The sequence below is a fragment of the Bos indicus genome, chromosome 11 (genome assembly GCF_029378745.1).
Source record: "Bos indicus isolate NIAB-ARS_2022 breed Sahiwal x Tharparkar chromosome 11, NIAB-ARS_B.indTharparkar_mat_pri_1.0, whole genome shotgun sequence".
NCBI classification, from domain to species: domain Eukaryota; kingdom Metazoa; phylum Chordata; class Mammalia; order Artiodactyla; family Bovidae; genus Bos; species Bos indicus.
In genome coordinates this window covers 37,574,451-37,596,643 of record NC_091770.1, presented here as the reverse complement: position 1 = coordinate 37,596,643, position 22,193 = coordinate 37,574,451, and the positions used below count along the sequence as shown (strand labels likewise).

The 22,193-nt window shown below is 43.8% G+C and overlaps 1 long non-coding RNA gene across 2 annotated transcripts in view; it reads left to right on the top strand.

Moving 5' to 3' along the window:
• LOC139185769 (uncharacterized) overlaps positions 1 to 22,193 on the top strand; it is a 65,763-nt gene that overhangs the window by 15,872 nt on the left and 27,698 nt on the right. For both annotated transcript variants that reach the window (XR_011569247.1, XR_011569248.1), the window contains exons 2-3: positions 15,509 to 15,584; positions 15,695 to 22,193. The exon at positions 15,695 to 22,193 is cut by the window's right edge and continues 27,698 nt beyond it. This is a non-coding gene — a long non-coding RNA (uncharacterized lncRNA). The remainder of the gene's footprint in view (positions 1 to 15,508; positions 15,585 to 15,694) is intronic.

Sequence of the window (22,193 nt, the reverse complement as noted above, 5' to 3'; positions counted from 1 at the left end):
TTTTCACATCCTTGCCAACATTTGTTCTTTTGCTTTTTTGGTAATAGACTCTAGGTGGCTAGAGTCTTATTTTCTCATCTCAGCTCCTGGGACCTGTTTCTATTGCTTTCATCTTTCCAAGAGCACCCCTCTCCTGTCCTCTGGGCCTCTAGGATTCCCTTTGGGCTTACTGGGCACACACTTTGACAACCTGCTGGCAGATGTGCTTCAAATACTTGTAGGTCCTAGAGGGGCAAGATCTCTATCCTTGAGAAAGGAGAGGGAGTATATATAAAACCTTCAGAGGAGACTCATTGGACATTTCATCATCACTGGGGGCAAAGTACCTATTTCCTTTATTTCCATCCATATCATCTCCTAGGTATGCAAGAGCCTTGTGTGTGATTCCACAACTGTCCATGCTCTTGCTTTGTACCACTTAGCTCAACTACAATTACTTGTGTGATAGTCAGTTTACCATCTCCTCTCCTCCATCTCTATGAAGGGCCATGTCTGAATTTCTGTCCCTGCTATACTCTTGATATTCAGTAGAGTGACCCATGCAAGGTACACACTCAACAAATACCTGCCCTTCAACCAATCCATAGACGTTTTTCAGACCACATTTGCCAGACTTCCTCTTCCTAGCACTGTAGAGAAAAGTTTGACTTTCGACTATTAATTTGTTAATGAACTCCAGGCCTAAAAACAAGACCTAAGGACATGTTATTGGAGAAGGAAATGGAAACTCACTCCAGTATTCTTGCCTGGAGAATTCCCATGGACCGAGGAGCCTGGTGGGTTACAGTCCATAGGGTAACAAAGAGTTGGACATGACTAAAGTGACTTAACACACACACACATGTACAAGGATGTGTTATAGGCATGGCCTTGACTGAAGGCCTGACATCTCAGACTCAGACGCTTTATTGGTAGCTATCACTGACACATCTTCTCTATCTATTTACACACTGCAGGGATTTCTTTGAAGGGAAACTTAAGGAACTGTTCCTTTGAAACTTGGGAATGGTGATTCACTCAGTATTTTCTTCCTGGGAGAAAGGATCTTTTAGAATTTTTATACACGGTGTACCTTTTTTTGATCCTTAAATTGGGATTTTGTGCACTAAGTTTTGGAGGGCTTTTCCTTTGGTAAACATGAACAGCAGCAGAAGACAGTTAAGTGCTGCATCTGTGTTCACAAACCAAGCACGAAAGTGTGGTCATCTGAGCAGCCTCTCAGTGGACAGAGCTGACTGACTTTCACAAGGCAGGCAGGCAAAGTTCATTAACAGGCTTCTGGGAGAGTTTCCAGGGCTCAGCCCAGGATGCCATCTCGCTTAATCCCCTAGGGAATTAAAAAAAAAGACGGGTGATTCATAGGTTACCCAGTCGGGGTAAATGAAGCAGGAGGAAGAGGGTGGGTAAGTGGGAGCAAGGGATGGATGAGGTGGCTCTTTGCCAGTGACTCTGCTGTTGCAGCTGCATGGTGCCCTCTCAGTGGTGGTCTCAGTGGAGGGCACCCTTCTTCCCTACTGCAGCCATGCTGAATGTCCATTCAGTACTCCACAGCCCTTGTTACCATAATTTGGCTGAATAACTCCCCTCCCCACTTTGCCCCACGAATTCTTGAAGGTTTCAACAGTTTCAGGGTAGTTTCCTCCTCGTCTCCCTTTCCCTTTGTTTAGGTGCTTATCTGCCTTTCCCTTTGTCGTGGATCGAATAGGGGTCACCCCAAAGATGTGTCTCTGGAACCTGCAAAGTTGACTTCATTGGAAAAAAAGATCTTTGCAGATACAAAGATTCAAGATCATCTTGGACTTAGAGTGGGTGCTAGGTCCACTGACAGGTGTCCTCAAAAGAGAGAAGGACACAGACTCAAAAAGGAAAAGGTCATATGAACTCAGAGGCAGGAATTACAGCCATAGAGCCCCAAGCCAAGCAGTGCCATCAAGTGCCCCCGGTGGAGACATGGAATGGATTTTCCTCCAGAGCCTCCAGCAGGAACCAACCCTGTCCACACCTTGACTTTGAACTTCTGGCTTCCACAATTGTGAGATAATACATTTCTGTAGTTTTTTTTTTTTTGGCAGGAATAGAAACTTTATTTATTTGTATGAGCAGCTGCCATTTAAATGTCAGCCACTTCACCTGGGGGAAGCAAGTCACTTTGGAGTAGATTAGGGGAAAATGTGAGACCAAAAAATGGTCAGCACCTGGAAACTTCTGTTGGTGTCTTTTTTTTTTTATTTTAATTTTTAAAATTTACATAATTGTATTAGTTTTGCCAAATATCAAAATGAATCCGCCACAGGTATACATGTGTTCCCCATCCTGAACCCTCCTCCCTCCTCCCTCCCCATACCATCTCTCTGGGTCGTCCCAGTGCACTAGCCCCAAGCATCCAGTATCGTGCATCGAACCTGGACTGGCAACTCGTTTCTTACATGATATTTTACATGTTTCAATGTCATTCTCCCAAATCTTCCCACCCTCTCCCTCTCCCACAGAGTCCATAAGACTGTTCTATACATCAGTGTCTCTTTTGCTGTCTCGTACACAGGGTTATTGTTACCATCTTTCTAAACTCCATTTCTGTAGTTTTAAGCCACCCAGGTTGTGGTAATTTGTTGTGGCAGCCGTAGGAAGCTCTCACAAGTAATGATGTGAGTGTGGTTTGGAAAAGACCTGAGCATATCAACCCCACCTTGTTATCTTTTCAGCAGCATTGTCCAGGGCAGCCAGGGCTTGGAAGTGTTGAGGAAAATAGTGCTGGGTCATGTGCTCTTACCCACCAGTGCTGTGGTTGTCCTCTCCTAAAGCTGAGGGTGTCTGTGGCAGATAGCACCTCCCTTATCCTTATCAACTGGGAAAATGAGAGAATAACTATAGAGCTCTGTGACCACCCAGCTGGCTGGGGAGGGTAGAAAGGGCAGTCTGGTCATGAGCCTTTCATATCTCTCTCTGCTCCCCCTTTGCTTCTTAGGATATAAGCGGGAAGAACAAGGCCTTCATCCACAGCAGCTGCCCTCACTGAGACTGCAAACACAGTTCATTTTCTAAATGATGGACTCCTCCATAAACGGGCAAAGTAAAGCAACACCCAGAGCTGGAGAAAAAAAAAAATTCTCTCCTCCTCAGCACGCTGTTTGGTCTTTGCTTCTCCCAGGCACCAGCCCTTTGGCTTGATGTCAGATCAGTGTGGCTAGAAGCATTAACTGGGTGAAGCAGAGTGTGAGTACCAGGCACGTGCTGCTGAGATAATCTGGGGAACCACAAAGGGACCAAAGTAGGGGGTGGCTCGCTTTCGCTGTATGGCTTTCTATCATTTAAAAATGTTGGGAGTGCCTTCTGATATTGATATGCAAGAATTTTCATTTGTCCTACTGGCTAAAAAAAGAAGTCTCATTTAACAATAGATTTTTGGTAGTCACTAAATGGTCGAGTGCTATAGCCTCAACTAAGGCATTTCTGTGTAGCTATAAATATTTATGCCATTTGTAGTTACTTCACATTCATTTCATTTGAGTCTCCCAATAGCCCATGAGATGAGGGCTGCTGCTGCTAAGTCGCTTCAGGCATGTCCGACTCTGTGCGACCCCGTAAACGGCAGCCCACCAGGCTCCCCCGTCCCTGGGATTCTCCAGGCAAGAACACTGCAGTGGGTTGCCATTCCCTTCTCCAATGCATGAAAGTGAAAAGTGAAAGTGAAGTCGCTCAGTTGTGTCCGACCCTCAGAGACCCCATGGACTGCAGTTTTCCAGGCTCCTCCGTCCATGGGATTTTCCAGGCAAGAGTGCTGGAGTGGGGTGCCATTGCCTTCTCCGATGAGATGAGTAGATCAAAGATTATTGAGAAAACATGAGGTTCATGAGGTGAAGATGATGTAGGAGGACAGCAGGGGAATAGTAGGGAATTCCAAGCTTGGGGAGGAGTGTGGGTTGGGGGGATGAGTGTGAAAGGATCTGGAACTGTGACGAAATCTTCCTGGCTGCAGAGTAGGGTGTATGGATGAATGATACAGTTGAAGACACTGTCACTAGAAGAGGTTTCTGGCATGGCCTAAGTGATTAGAAATATGAACCAAGTGGGAAAAAAAATCAGGGAGGCATATAGTTTATGAGCAGAGATCCCCTCTGGAGCTTGAATGTTCAACAAGTGGTGGATTTTGGTAATACTGTGTTTCCTCACGCCAGTGATTCCCCAGCTTAAAGAGGCTTCATGATAATACAGCCAGTGAACTCTGTCCTCTGCAATATACAGGAGAGGCTGCCACAGTAGTGAGTGGTTGCACGCTGGGTCTGGCTGTTGGGTAGGTCCTCTTGCATGAGGTGGCATTTGGGGAAATTGGCTCTTTCGGGCACTGGGAGATCTGGCTGGTTCATGTGACCGTTGGGTTGTTATCCGGCTGCGCCCAACCTTGAGAGGAGGGACTTGGCACCTCCACGATCCCCAGCGGGAGGCCCATCCTCAGCTAGTCTGACACATCACATTTGCTTTTTGATTTACACACATAAAATGAATCTCCCCAACGACCCTCTCCCCAGAGCCTCATCAATTAGAACTGCTTTTGTCCTTAGCCTCCTTTTGTTGATCAGCTTGGAAATTCGTTAGGAGGGAAAAGAAAGAGAAGTTGTCTTTGTGGGCAGTGGTGCTGGAGAGCTGGCTTCTAATGAAGGAGCCCTGAATGGTGCAATTGTGCGGCTGTTTATATAGTTTTTATTTTAATTTGCATCCGTACCAGGCTCGGATCCCGAGAGCCACTTGGCTGTGTTTGGAACTTTTATCTCCTCCCATAGAGCCAGACCTGCCAGCTTATCATTTGCTTCAAGGAAATTAATGTGGGTCCCCCCCCTCCCCTTGCTTTTATCATGTGCTGTGGAATTGTTTATACATTCACAGAGAGAAAGAAAGGCTGTGCAGAACCGTAGAAGGTTTCTTTCCTCATGTTCATGGATCATCTGAGATTTGAAAGGCTTCTAGAGCCAAAAGACTCAGGGGGCAGGGCCTGGATTGAGGCAAAGAGATGGAGGGTAGGGGTGGGAACATGGCAACAAAGAGCTGACCTCAGTGCCTTAAAGTAAGGAGTGAGAGGAACCATGTTCTATTTCACCTCCTCCTCTGCGTGGATATATATATTCCTTACTTTTCCCTCTATTTTTCCTGAATGTGTCAGCTAAATATGACTCAAGAACCAACTCCAGCTCAGTTTCCCCTTTTGAATTAAATTGCAGCTCTTGAGTGTGGCATTTAAGACTCCACATAATTCAGTCCTGTCCCACTCCTGCCACTGGCTAATGAGTATTTTCACTTCCAGCCTATGGACTTCCTGTACCAGGGTTCTCTCCTGTTGTGAGCTTGCCTCTGTCCCACGTCCCTGTTCAGGCTGCCCTCCCCGGATGCCCCCCTGCTTTGTCCAGTCCCCCTCTCCTTCAGTTCTGTGTGTGGAGCTTTCCCAGCTCACGTGGTTCTCTTCATCACTAAGGCCCTGGCTATTCAAAGTGGGGCCCAGACCCACAGCTGGGGCCTCTGCTGGGAACCTGTGAGAAAGGCAGCATCTTGAGCCCCAGAACTACTGGATCAGAATCTGCTTTTGGGAACTGCAAATGCACAGAAAAGTTGGGAAGCCCCTTTCCAGACACCTGTGACATTGATTTACTGGGCCTCCTCACCTGGGGATGGGTTGATCCCCAAATGTCCTCCTGAGCATGGACCTTGCTTCCTAGTATGAGTGGTAACACTTGGAGACAAGGGAGGACAACTTAGGTTCACTTGTGGCATCATTTACAGCTTGAGGACGACCTGATGACATTGCAGGAGCTCAATAAATATTCAGTTAATTTCATGCAGACTTGACCTGTAAATCACATTTTTTGTTGCTCTTTTTAAAATGGTGGATATCCAATGTTTCTTTGTCCTTTTACGTACGCTTATTCTATCATGCTATGCTATGCTATGCTAAGTCACTTCAGTCATGTCCGACTCTGTGCGACCCCATAGACGGCAGCCCACCAGGCTCCCCTGTCCCTGGGATTCTCCAGGCAAGAACACTGCAGTGGGTTGCCATTTCCTTCTCCAATGCATGAAAGTGAAAAGTGAAAGTGAAGTCGCTCAGTCGTGTCCGACTCTTAGCGACCCCATGGACTGCAGCCTACCAGGCTCCTCCGTCCATGGGATTTTCCAGGCAAGAGTACTGGAGTGGGGTGCCATTGCCTTCTCCGTTATTCTATCATAGTCACCTTAATTACTAACATGTTAATGGCAGGGACCTCTGGTTGTCTTTTCTTGTCTCCATACAGCTTTTTCCCCTTTGACAAAATAAGCCTTCCCAGGACTTTGCAGAGTAGAGAATGGAGAGATGACCTCTGACCCTCTTTCCATGTTGCGTTGGGTCAGAAATTCTGTTGCCTGGAGTGTTGTCTTGGGGCTCTGCCCTCATCTCTGCTTTCCCAAGGCAATTACTGCCAGCACCAGGTTATTCTCACATCTATTTCCAGCAATCCAGTTCCAGAAACAAAAGACTTAGACATTGCCCTCAAGAAGTGACAGTTTAGTGAGCATGGAAGAGGTTAGAGCTGCACAGCGTGCCTCGGATGCAGGAGTCGGAAGGCCTCAGGAGCCTAAACCATGCCTGGAAGGAGAAGGGTTTTGTGTTCAGTCTGGGCAAAGCCATGTGACAAGACCCTCACGCCAAGAGATCATGGAGTTGGAAAGCCAGGGCTCTGGTGTGTATGAGTACGTGTATGTGTGTGTACACGAACATATGTGTACATATGTGTACTTGCGCATGTGGGTAGGTGGGCCCAGCTTGCCCAGGGCTTCATGAACATTTAAGGAAGTGAGATTTCATCTTATAGGTGGTAGAAAGCCACAGGGGGAACTGCTAGGAGACACTTGTGGAGTTTAAATCTCTGTGTACCAGCAGTGGGGTGGGTGGTCTTGACAGGGTGAGAGGGACACCTTTGGGGGGTGTTGTAGCCAGAATCTATGCAGGAGAGGATGACTTCTACCCCAGAGCCCAGCTGTAGGGGACCCCAGGGTGGTGCTCTTCTGTGGGCCTCACATAGGGCTAGTTGCCAATTCGTGTTCAATCAGCTTCTGAACTCTCCAGAACTTAGTCCTTGTCTGTACACCGGCACTGCCCAAGTAGTCATCACTCCTGTTTTCTTCCCCGACCCTGGGGTTTTTCTAAAGTGCCTTCTGGCCTGGCTCTCTTCCCTAGCTTGTGAGTATCACTGCATGGATGCTCTGCATGGCGGAGCAGACCCTTCATTCTGACTGCCAGCCCCTCTCCAGCCTGTGCTCTCACCACCTTCATCTCATGCCCTCCTCTCTGTCCAGAGTTCCCAGTCCATGGCACCAGCCTTGCTCCAGGGAATTTCAGAGCTTTCTCTTGTACTTAGAAACTCCTCCCCCTACTCTGGTTTGTGAATTCTCTCCCTCCAAGACCCAGTGCCAGTGTCGTCTCCTAGGAAAACCTTCCCAGACTCCCTAGACACACGTGCCTCCTCCTCTACATCAACTGAGCCTTTATGCAGCTCTTTCTGGCTTCTGATTTTGAATTCAAGGTGACCGTTTATGCATCTGCTTCCCTCCTCCATGTCCCATCACCAGTGCCTTGAGGCAGTCCCTGGAAAGGCCAGGAGGGCACACAGCAGTGATGTATTCAGGGTCCCCCCCCTCCCTGGGCCCTTCACCTCTCTGCTCTGGCTCCACACCTGGCCCAGGGCACCAGCTGGTTGAATTAAACACAAATTAAGCAGGCAGTTGGCCCAAGCCAGGAAAGCAGAGGGCTGAGAAGAGAATCTAGGTGTGCCCTGTCTAATAGAAATACAACATGAGCACATTTTACATTTCGTAGTTGACATATTTTTAAAAAGTGAAAGTTATAAGAAACAGATAAACAAATGTTCGTAGCTACTTTATCTGTGCTGTGCTCAGTCACTCAGTTATGTCAGACTCTTTGTGGCCCTATGGACTCTAGCCTGCCAGGTTCCTCTGCCCATGGAATTTTCCAGGCAAGAATATTGGAATGGGTGCCATTTTCTACTCCAGGGGATCTTTCCAACCCAGGAATCGAACCCTAGTCTCTTGTGTCTCCTGAATTGGCAGGTGGATTCTTTACCACTAGCGCCACCTGAGAAGCCCACTTTATCTGGAATAGCACCCAATTAGAAACAACCCCAATGTCTATCAACAGGTGAATGGATAAAAAAACAAACAAACAAAAAACTATGATAGATTTATATAACGAAATACTACTTAGCAATGTGAAAAAATGAACTCCTGATATATGCAGCAACATGAATGAATCTCACAAGAATTATGCTGAGTGAAAGCAGTAAAAAATTATGCATACTCTCTGGTTCCACTTACATAAAATTCTAGAAAACGCAAACTATTCTATAGAGACAGAATGAATATCAGTAATTATCTTAGGATGAGGGGTGGGAAGGCAGGACAACAAAGGGGCATGAGGAAACCTTTTGGGGGGGTGATGGACATGTTCATTATATTGGTGTACTGATGGCTTCCCAGTATATACATGTCAAACTGGACTCTTTAAATAACACTTTAAATACAGGTAGTTGATTGCATGTCCAGTATATTTCAGTAAAGTGATAGAAATGAAACAGAATAACTTATATAATATATTTTAACCCCATATATCCAAAATACTGAAATGGCAATCTATTCCAGTATTCTTGTCTGGAGAATTCCATGGACACAGGAGCCTGGCAGGCTACTTTCCAAGGAGTCATAGAGTCAGACACGACAGAGCGACTATCACTCACTCATCATTTTAACATATCAACATAAAAATTGTTAATGAGATCTTTTTACATTCTTATTTTTGTACTGTTTTTGAAATCTGGTGTGTATTTCATAGTGACTGAACATCTTACTCGGGACTGGATATTTCAAGTGTTCAGTCGCCACATGTAACCAGTGGCTACTGCGCTGATAGCACAGATCTAGACCCTCCAGTGAAACCCCCTCTCCTCGGCTCAGATTGGGTGAGTTCTGGGTCAATAACTCAAATCTGCAGCTGAATAGTTTTGAGCTGGCCCTTTCTGTGCCCCTGAAGATCTTGGGTCCTGTGGGGTTCTGGATCAGAGAATGGATCTCATGAATCTAGATCATAAACCTAGGATTTTGTGTGAATTCCCATCTGCCACTCCACCCTCTGTTTAAGCCTGACAAGTAGCCCAACTGTTTGCTTTAAGAGAACACATTCTTACTTTCCCTTTTGCATCAAATTGCAAGTTTACTTCACTGACTGCATGCAGGGGGCGGGTGTGGAGTCGGAAGAGGGGCTGTGGGAGCTAAGGAGGGCACCCACTGGGTGGGCATCAGCCCCTGAGAGGTGGAGTGAGTGGGGCTGAGCTGGGGAGAGTGCTGGTGCAGAGTGGGCTTGCAGCTCACCCAGGCCTTCTTTCAGTCTGGGATCTGCCCTCTCATGCCCCCAGCTTCTGTCCAGAAGAAGTCAGAAGGGTGGGGGGAATGGGCAGTGCTGGTGACAGAACAAATGGGGGCTTTACCAGCCCTATGGTTGAGGGGTCTCCTTGAGAGTTACCCAGCAAAGGTTGCCTCAAGGATTGTGAGAGATTTTTATAATTTTGCCACTAACTAGCTCAGGGACACTGACCAACTTACCTTCTCCTCAGGGTGTCAGTTTCCCCATCTGTGCAATGAAGGAATCAGAGTAGACAACTTCAAAGGTCCCTTCTGGGCTCGTGTGAGGAACAATGATCCTAACTGCATTAAATGGAGCACACACCAGCGCTGGGCAGAGTCCTGCATAAGGAAGTTTTGTTGTTTGTGCTTAGTTGCTCAGTCATGTCTGATTCTTTGCGAGCCCATGGACTGCACCCCACCAGGCTGCTCTGTCCATGGGATTCTCCAGGCAAGAATACTGGAGTGGGTTGCCATTTCTTTCTCCAGGGGATCTTCTAGGCCCAGGGATTGAACCCACATCTCCTGCATTGGAAGGCAGATTCTTTACCACTGAGCCACCAGGAAAGTGAAAAGAAACACATGACATAGTTCTTACTTGTATTAATGAAAAGTGGATTTACAGTGCTTGTATTGCTTGACATTTTTATAAGAATATATTACATTTGTAAGTGAAAAAAGGCAGAGAAAGGGAAACAAAAAAGGTATCTATATGTGGTGAGAAACTAAAGATCTCAGTTTTAAATTTTTTAAAGTCTTCAAACACACTCAAAAGTGTAGGACAAGGAGACCCATGCACCCACCACCTGGCTTCAGCAATGAACGTACTGCCAGTTTTGTTTTATTCACTCCTCCCACCACTACTTTGTTTTGTTGGCAGTTTTTAAAGCAAATTCCTAATGTCATATCATTCTATGGATAAATATTGAATAAGTATTTCTAACAGGTAAGGACTTCTGAAAGAACAAAATAAGACCATTAGCACACCCAATACAATTAACAGTAGCTTAAAAAAATATTAGATAATGATGTGTTCAGTTTTCCTGGTTGATTTAATCTTTTTTTTTCCATTGGTTTGTTTGAATCAGTAAAAGAATTATTGGAGCTTTACAAAATATTTTAAAAAACACTTTAAAAACTGCTGTCTTGATTGTGGTCTGTGAGCCGTCTGCTTGGAGGTTATTTCCTGTTGTCCTGAACGGCGCTCACTGGCTTGTGGGTGATTGGCGCATGCTGAGCCAGACGCCACAAGTAACAGTGTGGTTCCCAGCCAGTTTCCCCGAGGGGCCCGCACGGGAACTCAGAGGCCCCAAGGAGACAAGGGAATTGGTGTCCCCAACACTCCAGATTTTTACAGGAATAGGCTGCCTCAGAGATCCAGGTGTCTCTGGGCTTTTACTCCCCAAGAGCAGCGTGGGGTATGCTCTTCACCTCTAGTTTCTGCACCCCCTTCTCCACTGTCCCTCATGCAGGAATGCTACCTCGAGCACTTCTGCCATGCAATCCTAAGAGGAGGAAGCTGGGTCATCTGTAGCCCAGGAGAGCTAGGGATGTGCTTAGGGATTAGAGGAGACCCTGGGCAGCTGGTGAGGCAGGTGGAACCCGTGTATTTGGAGACAAGAAACCTAATGTACTGTGCCCTGCACAGGGGCAGACTGTGACAGAACAAAGGGCTGTGGATCACATGCATCACGGTGTGTGGGGGAGGGCGGGCATTGGCTTCCTGTGTGAACACCTGCAGACTGAAGAACAAGGCCTGTCAATCTGGTGTGTACATTACATGTCAATCCTGTGTGTATTTTTATCCTATTTCCATAAAAGATCCAGGTGGGTAATAGGTACATCATTAGAATGGGTTAAAGACTTGACACATGGGCCATCCTTTGCACACACTCAGCAGGATTTTTCAATGATAAGTCTTTGTTAAAGGATCTGCACATTTATTAATATGCACCTTCTATTTTTAAGTCATATAACACCTCAAATTAGAGTAAGGATTAAAATAAATAAATACCAAGTACAAGTTTAAATAATGTGCTTAGCTATTATAAGCTTTCTTATCTGAACACTTTCCTTTTGGAAAAACAATTTTATGAACTGTTTCACAATCCAAAAGGTATTAAATTATCCTTTCTACCTTTTGTAGAGACAATTATATAATAAATATTGTTGTACTTCTCACCCAGTTTAAGAATTAGTATGATATGAATATATATGGAAGCTTCTTAAATGGCTTCTTATCCAGCCCCCATCACCCCACAGGGGTTTCTCTCCTACATGTCTTTATACTTATTTGTTTGTATTAAAATTAATATATATCAATAATAAATAATAGTAAATATTAATAATAAATAGTAAATATTTGCCTGCCTCTTGAGAAACTTATATGCAGGTCAGGAAGCAACAGTTAGAACTGGACATGGAACAACAGACTGGTTCCAAATAGGGAAAGGAGTATGTCAAGGCTGTATATTGTCACCCTGCTTATTTAACTTATATGCAGAGTACATCATGAGAAACGCTGGCCTGGAAGAAGCACAAGCTGGAATCGAGATTGCCAGGAGAAATATCAATAACCTCAGATATGCAGATGACACCACCCTTATGGCAGAAAGTAAAAAGCCTCTTGATGAAAGTGAAAGAGGAGAGTGAAAAAGTTGGCTTAAAGCTCAACATTCAGAAAACTAAGATCATAGCATCTGGTCCCATGACTTCATGGGAAATAGATGGGGAAACAGTGGAAACATTGTCAGACTTTATTTTGGGGGCTCCAAAATCACTGCAGATGGTGACTGCAGCCATGAAATTAAAATAAGCTTACTCCTTGGAAGGAAAGTTATGACCAACCTAGATAGCATGTTCAAAAGCAGAGATATTACTTTGCCAACAAAAGTCCATCTAGTCAAAGCTATGGTTTTTCCAGTAGTCATGTATGCATGTGAGAGTTGGACTGTGAAGAAAGCTGAGCACCGAAGAATTGATGCTTTTGAACTGTGGTGTTGGAGAAGACTCTTCTTGAACTGCAAGGAGATTCAACCAGTCCATTCTAAAGGAGATCAGTCCTGGTATTCTTTGGAAGGACTGATGCTAAAGCTGAAACTCCAATACTTTGGCCACCTGATGCGAAGAGCTGACTCATTGGAAAAGACCCTGATGCTGGGAGGGATTGGGGGCAGGAGGAGAAGGGGACGACAGAGGATGAGATGGCTCGATGGCATCACCGACTCGATGGAATCACCAACTCGATGGACATGAGTTTGGGTGAACTCTGGGAGTTTGGTGATGGACAGGGAGGCCTGGCATGCTGCGATTCATGGGGTTGCAAAGAGTCGGACACGACTGAGTGACTGAACTGACTGACTGATTTGCATGTTTTAAAACATGCTAACTTTAGCATCATACAATATGTAGAGAATTACATACTTGATTTTCTTTATACAATGAAGGGGCCCAGGACTTCTGTGTGGCACCTGGACATCTCTTTTCCAACTTGCTATTCCGAAGAATGGCACTAATTACCTTCTTGACGCCTCTCAGTTGTTGCTCTTATTTTTCTCTGTCCTGGCTGAGCGTTTTGAGTCTTCGTAAACCACCTCCCCTCTTGGTGGCTCTGGACTCTGCCAGACCTAGCCTGAAACCTTTCTGTGTTACTCAACAGCTCTATAACCTTTGGCAAATTACTTCACTTCTTTGAGCTTTCAAGTTCCTCTGCATTGTATAATTTTTGTATAATTTCTTCAATTTCATCTATAAACCAAATTATATTAGTACTTGTAAAACAGAATATTGGTACTCACCCCAGACTTGTGAGGTTTAAAGAAGACAGTGCAGGTTAGGGGCTTAGCACTGGTGCTAGGTCCATCTGAATTTTTCCCTCATTTTTGCAACCTGACATCTTTGAAGGAATCAGCGTTGAGACAAATGCTCCCTTAGCTCCAGATTCCCCAAGACATGGTGCACTTCCTAGACTCCCCTTCAGGACTGAGGTGTTCATTCCTCCAGCTGCTGCCCATAGCTGGGTCTATCCCAGAATCGGCCCCTCAGCTGAAGAGGGCTGCTTTGGCCAAAGTTTCACTTCTTCCCAGAGGCAGCCCACATCCAGTGACTGGTCTGTGAAGAAGGAGGTGCAAAGGCCCAGCCCCCTGCCCCCACGCGGGGACACCTCTGAAGAACCCTCTGGCTCCAGAGCTGCTTCTGGGTCTGCTCAGGCCTTTGTTGCGACATAGCCCAGCCTCTCCCTCTGCTCAGTCCTGTCTTCTTTCCCAGAGGTGTTGTTCTCAAGAGCTCTTCTCAGTAAACCTCTTGTGTGCAGATGTCTCAGAGTCTGTTTCTCAAGGGACCTGACCTGAGACACAGCGGAAAATAAAATCACCAAGTCAGGGGACTCACTGGCACGTGGGTGGGGCTGGCACTGCTTTTCTCTACCTCACTCTCCATCTCCAGACCCTGGTCAGTCTTTGTGGGCCCCCAGAGGGAAGGCAGACCTAATGGATTTTATAGGTCTGCTCTTCAGCAACCCTGGGCCTATGCTAGATCTTTTCTACTTTAAAATTGCAGGAGTAATATGTGAATACATACTTTTTGTAAAAATATCAACCAGCAGAATAGCCAGAGCAAGAGCCTCTCCACTGGGCTACCTGGAGACAAACCCACTCTGCTCCCCAGAGACAACTTTCCAGATGTATTTCTATGCATTTATGCAGACATGTATGTACATATAAAAATGGGTGGTTTCACAGGGTTACATGTTTAAAATAGGAATAGATTACACCATGCGTATTGATAAGCAGCTCACTGTTTTTCACTTCCTGTGTCTTGGAAACCTTTCCATGTCAGTGCTCAGCATATCATTTTCATCTGTTCTTTCTAATGGCTGTGTGACATTCCCTGAGATGACTATCTCCTGCCTTATTAGGCCACACCTTTACTAGAGGACTTCTTTTCCCAGTGGTATGCTTTGATAAACAGTGTTGTGATTAACATTTCTGTCTGTGCTTTTAAACATTTCTTCTCTGTGCATACATTTCTCTAGGTTAACTGTTAGAATGCTGAGTCAAGGAGCACAGCATATTTTAAAATTTGATCCGACATAACTGCCCTCCTAACTCCCAACACTGGATATTTTCTTTCTCTTTCCTTCTATTTTTATTGAGATATAATTGATGTATAATATTCTGTAAGTTTAAGGTATACAAGTGATGATCTGATACACAAAGATTATGAAATTGTTATCACAATAAGGTTAGTTAGCACAACTATCACCTCACATAGTTACTATTTTGTTATTGTTGTTATGGTGAGAACATATAAAGATTTACTCTTAGCAACTTACAAGTATGTAATACAGTATTGTTAACTATGGAAGAATTGATGCTTTTGAACTGTGGTGTTAGAGAGGACTCTTGAGAGTCCCTTGGACTACAAGGAGATCCAACCAGTCCATTCTAAAGGAGATCAGCCCTGAGTGTTCTTTGGAAGGAATGATGCTAAAGCTGAAACTCCAGTACTTTGGCAACCTCATGCGAAGAGTTGACTCATTGGAAAAGACTCTGATGCTGGGAGGGACTGGGGACAGGAGGAGAAGGGAACGACAGAGGATGAGATGGCTGGATGGCATCACTGATTCGATGGACGTGAGTCTGAGTGAACTCCAGGAGTTGGCTATGGACAGGGAGGCCTGGCGTGCTGCGATTCATGGGGTCGCAAAGAGTTGGACACGGCTGAGTGACTGAACTGAACTGAACTATGGTCACCATGCTGTACATTAGATCCCTAGAACTCAGTCCTCTTACAACTGATAGTTTATATTCTGACCAAAATCTCCTCATTTTCCCCACCCTGTAAGCCCCTGGAACCACCAGTCTACTTTGTTTCAATGAGTTTGGCTTTTTTAGGTTCCACATGTAAGTGAGATTATATAGTATTTGTCTTATCACCTGTCTTTTTGAGAATAACCATTCTAACAGATTTAAATGATATCTCATGGTAGTTTTGATTTACATTTCCCTGATAATTGAGTACCTTTTCATGTACTACTTGGCCATTTATATGTCTTCTTTGGAATTCTATTCAGGTCAATTATTTGGAAGAGTTTAAAAAGGATTGGAATTCACCAGTGGAGCTATCTAGTCCTGAACTTTTCTTTGTTGGTAAGTTTTAAATTATTGATTTAATCTCCTTATTCATTACCAGCAGTTCAGATTTTCTAATTCTTCATGATTCAGTGTTGATTGGTTGTATATTTATCAATTTATTCCAGGTTGTCCAATTTGCTGGGCTATAACGTGGCACTGTGATAAAGAGACTGTCTGCCAAAGCAAGAGATGTGGTCTCGATCTCTGGGTTGTGAAGATCCCCTGGAGTAGGAAATGGCAATCCATTCCAGTATTCTTGCCTGGGAAATTCCATGGACAGAGAAGCCTGGTAGGCTGCAGTCCATGGGGCCACAAAGAGTCAGACATGACTGAGCGACTGAATACAGCACAGTTGTTCATAGTAGTCTCTTAGGATCCTTTGTATTTCTGTGGTATCACTTGTAATGTCTCCTCTTTCCTTTATAATTTTATTTATTTGAATTCTTTGTCTTCTTTTTTTCTTGGTAGGTCAAACTGAAATTCCAACACTGGATATTACCTGTTTTTTTTAATGTTTGCTAGTTTGATGAACTATAACATTTTAGTGTTTTAATTGTATTTTTGTTTACCGTGAGAAATGGAATATTTTCCTTTGCCGTTTTCCATTTCTATTTCTTTTACTATGAAGTACCTCTTTATATTCTTTCCCCCTTTTTATTAAATGGTTCACCTTATTAATGAATTGTAAGAATTATTGACATACTGAATATTAGCCTTAGCTTGTTTTACATGCTGCAGACATTTAAATGTTATTTTAACTTTGTGATGTTTTTATGGCTCCAAATTTTGGATGATTATGTGGCCCAGGTTTTTAATCTTTTTTCTTTGTGGCTTCGGTGCTTTTCTACCTTCAGTAGGCCTTCCTCATCCCATGGTTATAAACAAATGAAGACATTTATTAAAGTCGCAGTGAGCTGTAGGCCAGCATTTCCTTGGCTGTAGAGACTTAGGAGAGAAGCCCAGGTTGGGTTGGCTCTGCCTGGAGGCCAACAGTTCCACACTTCCTTCATCCAGGGCAAAGAAAAGAGGCCACAGCTTGTGGATGGTCACCACTGCCATGAAGCAAGTCTAGACAGAGGCCTTCAAGCTGCTCTTGCTGTCCGCTCCATCCTGGGAGGGTGCAGGAAGCATGAGGCCACTGGGAAGACTGAGTCATGGAGAGTCCCATGCCTTCCTGCCCAAAGCCCCTGACATGCTCAGCAGTCCCAGAACAGTGCAGGCAAGCTTCATAAGAGAGAGATTTTGAGGATGTGCTGTCAAGTAGTAGAAAAAACAGACATAGAGTTGTGGTTCTGATGGTAAACGTGAAAGCATCTGTTGTCACAAGGTCTCACTCAAGCATCCATATTTGTTTGTTTTTTTTTTTTAATTTTTATCATTTAGTAGCATTTTAAATTTTTTATTTATTGTTTTAATTGGAGGCTAATTACTTTACAATATTGTGGTGGTTTTTGCCATACACTGACATGGATCAGCCATGGGTATACATCTGTTCTCCATCCTGAACCCCCCCTCCCACCTCCTTCTGCATCCAATCCCTCTGGGTCATCCCAGTGCACTAGCCCTGAGCACCCTGCCTCAGGCACTAAAGCATGGACTGGCGTGCATGGACTGGCAATCTATTTCACATATGATAATATACATGTTTCAATGCTCTTCTCTCAAATCATCCCGCCCTTGCCTTCTCCCACAGAGTCCAACAGTCTGTTCTTTACATTTGTTTCTTTCGCTGTCTCGCATATAGGGTCATCGTTACCATCTTTCTAAATTCCATATATATGTGTTAGTATACTGTATTGGTGTTTTTCTTTCTGACTTCGCTCTGTATAATAGGCTCCAGTTTCATCCACCTCATCAGAACTGATTCAAATGCATTCTTTTTAAAATCTGAGTAATACTCCATTGTGTATATGTACCACAGCTTTCTTATCCATTCATCTGCCGATGGACATCTAGGTTGCTTCCATGTCCTGGCTATTGTAAACAGTGCTGCGATGAACACTGGGGTACACGTGTCTCTTTCAATTCTGGTTTCCTCAGTGTGTATGCCCAGCAGTGGGATTGCTGGGTCGTATGGCAGTTCTATTTCCAATTTTTTAAGGAATCTCCACATTGTTCTCCATAGTGGCTGTACTAGTTTACATTCCCACCAACAGTGTAAGAGGGTTCCTTTTTCTCCGCACCCTCTCCAGCATTAATTGTTTCTAGACTTTTTGATAGCAGCCATTCTGACTGGTGTGGGATGGTAACCTCATTGTGGTTTTGATTTGCAGTTGTCTGATAATGACTCATGTTGAGCATCTTTTCATGTGTTTGTTAGCCATCTGTATGTCTTCTTTGGAGAAATGTCTGTTTAGTTCTTTGGCCCATTTTTTGGACTGGGTCGCTTATTTTTCTGGAATTGAGCTGCAGGAGTTGCTTGTGTATTTTTGAGATTAATTGTTTGTCAGTAAGCATCCACATTTGTAGCACACTGTGCTAGACAGTGTGCGTAAGGAGTGAGCCTGCCCTAGTAGAGATGGCCCCCTCCCCAAAGGTGCTGTGATCTGAGTCACTCAGGTCTGTGACTGGGCTCTTTCGCAGCTGTGGAGCTATGGGCAAACCAGTGATCTTCTAGGGTCTTGATCATCTCCTCTATAAAATGAGCATCATCCTGGCTTGGGGGGCAGTACGTGCTGTGAGGGTTGATGAGTTAGTAGGTGAGAAAGTGAACTGTTAGTGTTCTAGAAACGATAGCATTATTGTTATACTTGGAGGCTCAGGAGAAGACATGGTCTCTGTCCTCAAGGAGCTTGTGATGCACAAGCTCCTTGGAAACAGAAAACAGAAACAGAAAAAACAGACACAGAAAACAGAAACAGAAAACAGCTCAGGGCAGGAAATGATCACGTTGTCAAACTGTACAGTAGTAGAAATTGGAGAAGGATTCAGGTGGCCCGAGTACAATCCTATGTGTGGTTGTGTTGTTATGAAAGTTGCCAAAGTGGTTTGTATGAAGTGAAATGAAGCAGTGCAAAGGTGATCCATCACTGTGTTAGTAGAATCTCTTTGTCCTACCTCGTTCCAAAGTACAGTGGAGCATCACCTGGGGCGGCTCCTGTCCCAAACTCCTCCTCACTCGAAGGATGACTCAGCCTCAAGTGCCTGCAGGGCTTTCCTCCACTGCCAGGATTCCACTGACAGCCTTGGTGAAGTGCCCCTGTGACAGCTTCTGTGTATCTAACAGGAATAACCAAATAGCATTTAGAGGGAAAGGCTGAGAAACTGGCTGTTGGGGTCTGAGTAATGAAAAGGCAACATATCCCATGCTGAGTCTTCTCAGCGGAACTTCAGTCTTACTTCACAGTGTGTCCCCAGAGAAATGCAGATATTCGTCAGAGAAGGACAAGACATTGAAGGCGAGGGAGGTTGGGGTGATGCTTTCAGTCATAGCTGGCTGCAGAGCTTATGTATGAGGGCTGGCGATTCTACCATGGTAACAGAGAAGAGGCCTCTGACTGGCCTGTGTGTTATTTTGCCTTTGCTCAGCTGTGGGCTTGTGTAATCAGCACACAAGGTCCCCAGTCCATCTCTAAATGGGTCATTTTGCTTCCCAAGACCAGCTGCCTAAGAGCTAGTAGACTGGTCTTCTCTACAAAGGGTGGTGGTGGCTGGCTCACCTCTAGAAAATGATCCAGGGTAGGAGTGGCTACATAATTTGGAAGACCCAGTGCAAAATGAAATGTGAGACTCTTGTCCAAAAAGTAGGGAAGAAAAGTGCGATTAAAGGTACTAAAATATAAAACTTTTTCTTTTAAAAGGATCTTATTACTTATAAAACTAATAAGCATAATAATGTCACATAAATAACAGAATAAAAACTTACAAATACAAAAATACACTTCTAGTGTCATATAATATAGTAAATAACGTTTTATTAATGCAATAACTTGACCATAGAATTTACTGGTTCGCTTTTTTGCAAATTTATTTCTTAGGTCATCAAAAGTTGTACTTTTAGCAGCTTCATTTTCAATTGATATAATTGAAAGTGACTTTAGTCACTCTTGGCAAATGCAAGATACTAAATAATTTTTAATAATTGCTAGTTTTGAGAAGGATCCTTCTCCTGGTACAACTGTTACTGGAAAGGTTATTTGTATTTTAGAGACTGAAAAAATACAGCAAATTACTACAAAGAATAAATTTTAGTACATCTAGAGCTGACGATCAGCTTCATGTTAAGTCTGAATTTAATTTTAAATATAAATTTACACAATGGCATTTTAATGTTTCTCTAGTATTTCTGGTAACTTGCAGAGGTTGAACAAGAAATTGAAAGCAGTTTCATGATTTGTGTATAATTTAAAATGCTTATTTATGCATTCTATTGCTTTATCTTCCATTATAATAAAAACTCTAAGTTGTCTTTCTTGTTAATAATTGGATAATCTGAAGCACTGTATGAAAATGTCCTTTCTGTTGAATGCAGTGGTCTTTAAATTTACTTTCCAAGTCTGTGGATATTTGCTTTGCAGTGCTGTTATATTTTTCAAAACTAGAGATTCTGAACTATTTAAAGAATTCTAATAACTTCCTGATAGGTTTTATTGCAATGTCCATGTGCACAATTTTATTTATTTATTTTTTTTAAATTTTATTTTGTAATAATTTACTGTCATAGTTTATTGCCTGAGCAATGGAAGTTCCCATCCCAGAGCTCAGACTGGCTCTGGTGGTTTCACTAGACTCCCATGGCTCCCACGAGGAGCTTCTCCCTTTTCTGGGGCTGTGGCCAGTGCCACCATCAACGCTTCTGCTGTTGCCACCACCACTGTCACTAACCTGAGCTTAAATCTGGGCCTGGCTGTCCCTTCAGCACATTGCCTGCTGTGCCCACAGGCTGGCTTGTGTGTGTGTGTGTGTGTGTGTGTGTGTGTGTGTGTGTGTGTGTGTGTTCTCTGCTGTTAGAGTCATCAGACTTTGCTTACAAAACACAAATTCGAAGATAACTTTATGAGATATTTCAAGAGAGTAGCCACAGCCAAATCTGAGAGTTGGGCCCTCAGCTCACACACCCATGGAGTCACCCCTGATTCAGGGGATGGGAGCAAACCCTGGAGGAGAAGCAAGCCAGAAAGCGCTCCAAGTTGGGAACCCTTAAAAAAAAAAACCCTTAAAAAAACCCTTAAACCAGAACTATGTTCTAAAAATGGAGACCCAGCACATACCAAGTTGCAAAGCAGGGCTTCCATACTGATAATCAGCTTGAAAGACTTACTTTGCAAGGGAGAGAGGAAACCACACTAAGCAATTGATGGTACTTACTCTCCCCACCTCTCCCCCAAGAGCTGGTGGCCTAGGCCTAGTGAGAGGCCTCAAGTGTCCGAAGGCCTTGCCCAGCCTGGGAGAAGAGTGTTCACTGGATGCAGAAACAAGGGACAAAAACAGACATGGTCTTATGTCTAGGCAAGATGACTGGTACTTGTTTTGAGCCAGTGTAAAAAGTGTTTTCTTCAGGATGATACTCAATTTATCCAAAGATGGAAGTGGGATTTCTCTCTTCATCCAGGATACTCCAAATAGGACATGTTCAATAGCGAAGCTGGTACCTTAGAACATTTTTGCAACTTTATTTTCTTTTTAAAGATTTTTATTTTTTAAGTGAACTATAGTTGATTTACATTGTCAATTTCTGTTGGACAGAAAATTGATTCAGTTATACATATACATTGAGTTATATAATATATACATTCTTTTTAAAAATATTCTTTACCATTATGGTTTATCATAGAATTTTTTACATATAAAATTTTATTTATTTGTCTTTGGCTGTGCTGGGCCTTCATTGCCATGGGTGCTTTCTCTATCTGCGGTGAGCGTGGGCCACTCTCTAGTTGTGCCACACAGGCGTCTCACTGCCGTGGCTCCTCTTGTTGTGGAGCACAAACTCTAGGGTGTGCAGGCTTCAGTGGCTGCTTAGCTTCCCCTCAGCATGTGCGACGTTCCCAGATCAGGGATCGAACCTGTGTCTCCTACCTTGGCAGGATTCTTTACCACTGAGCCCCCAGGGAAGCCCTGTCTTTTTGAATCATAGTTTTGTCTGAGTATATGCCCAGGAGTGGGATTGCTGGGTTACGTGGTGATTCTGACTTTAGTTTTCTGAGGGACCTCTACACTGTTCTCCACAGTGTACACTGTTCCCACTGCACCAGCCTACATTCCCACCAACAGTGTAGGAGGGATCCCTTGTCTCCACACCCTCTCCAGAATTTGTTGTTTGCACACTTTCTAATGATGGCCATCCTGACTGGTGTGATGGGAATGACACTGTTGTTTTTGCATTTTATTTTGTTTTATTTTTAATTTTGTTTTACATGTAATGACCTTGTCTGTTGTAGTTTTGATTTTCATTTCTCTAATAAATAGCAGTGTTGAGCATCTTTTCATGTGCCTATAGGCCATCTGTATTTCCTAGTGAAGGTGACTAACTTTAGCTAAATTTAGTGGCCATTTAAATTTCTTCTTTTGTGAATTGCCTTTCTGTTTCCTTTTCTTGTCTTTCTACTGGGACTTAATTTTTATTAATGTAGGAATTATTATGTATTCCATGTTCTTTTTTTTTTTAATTTTATTTTATTTTTT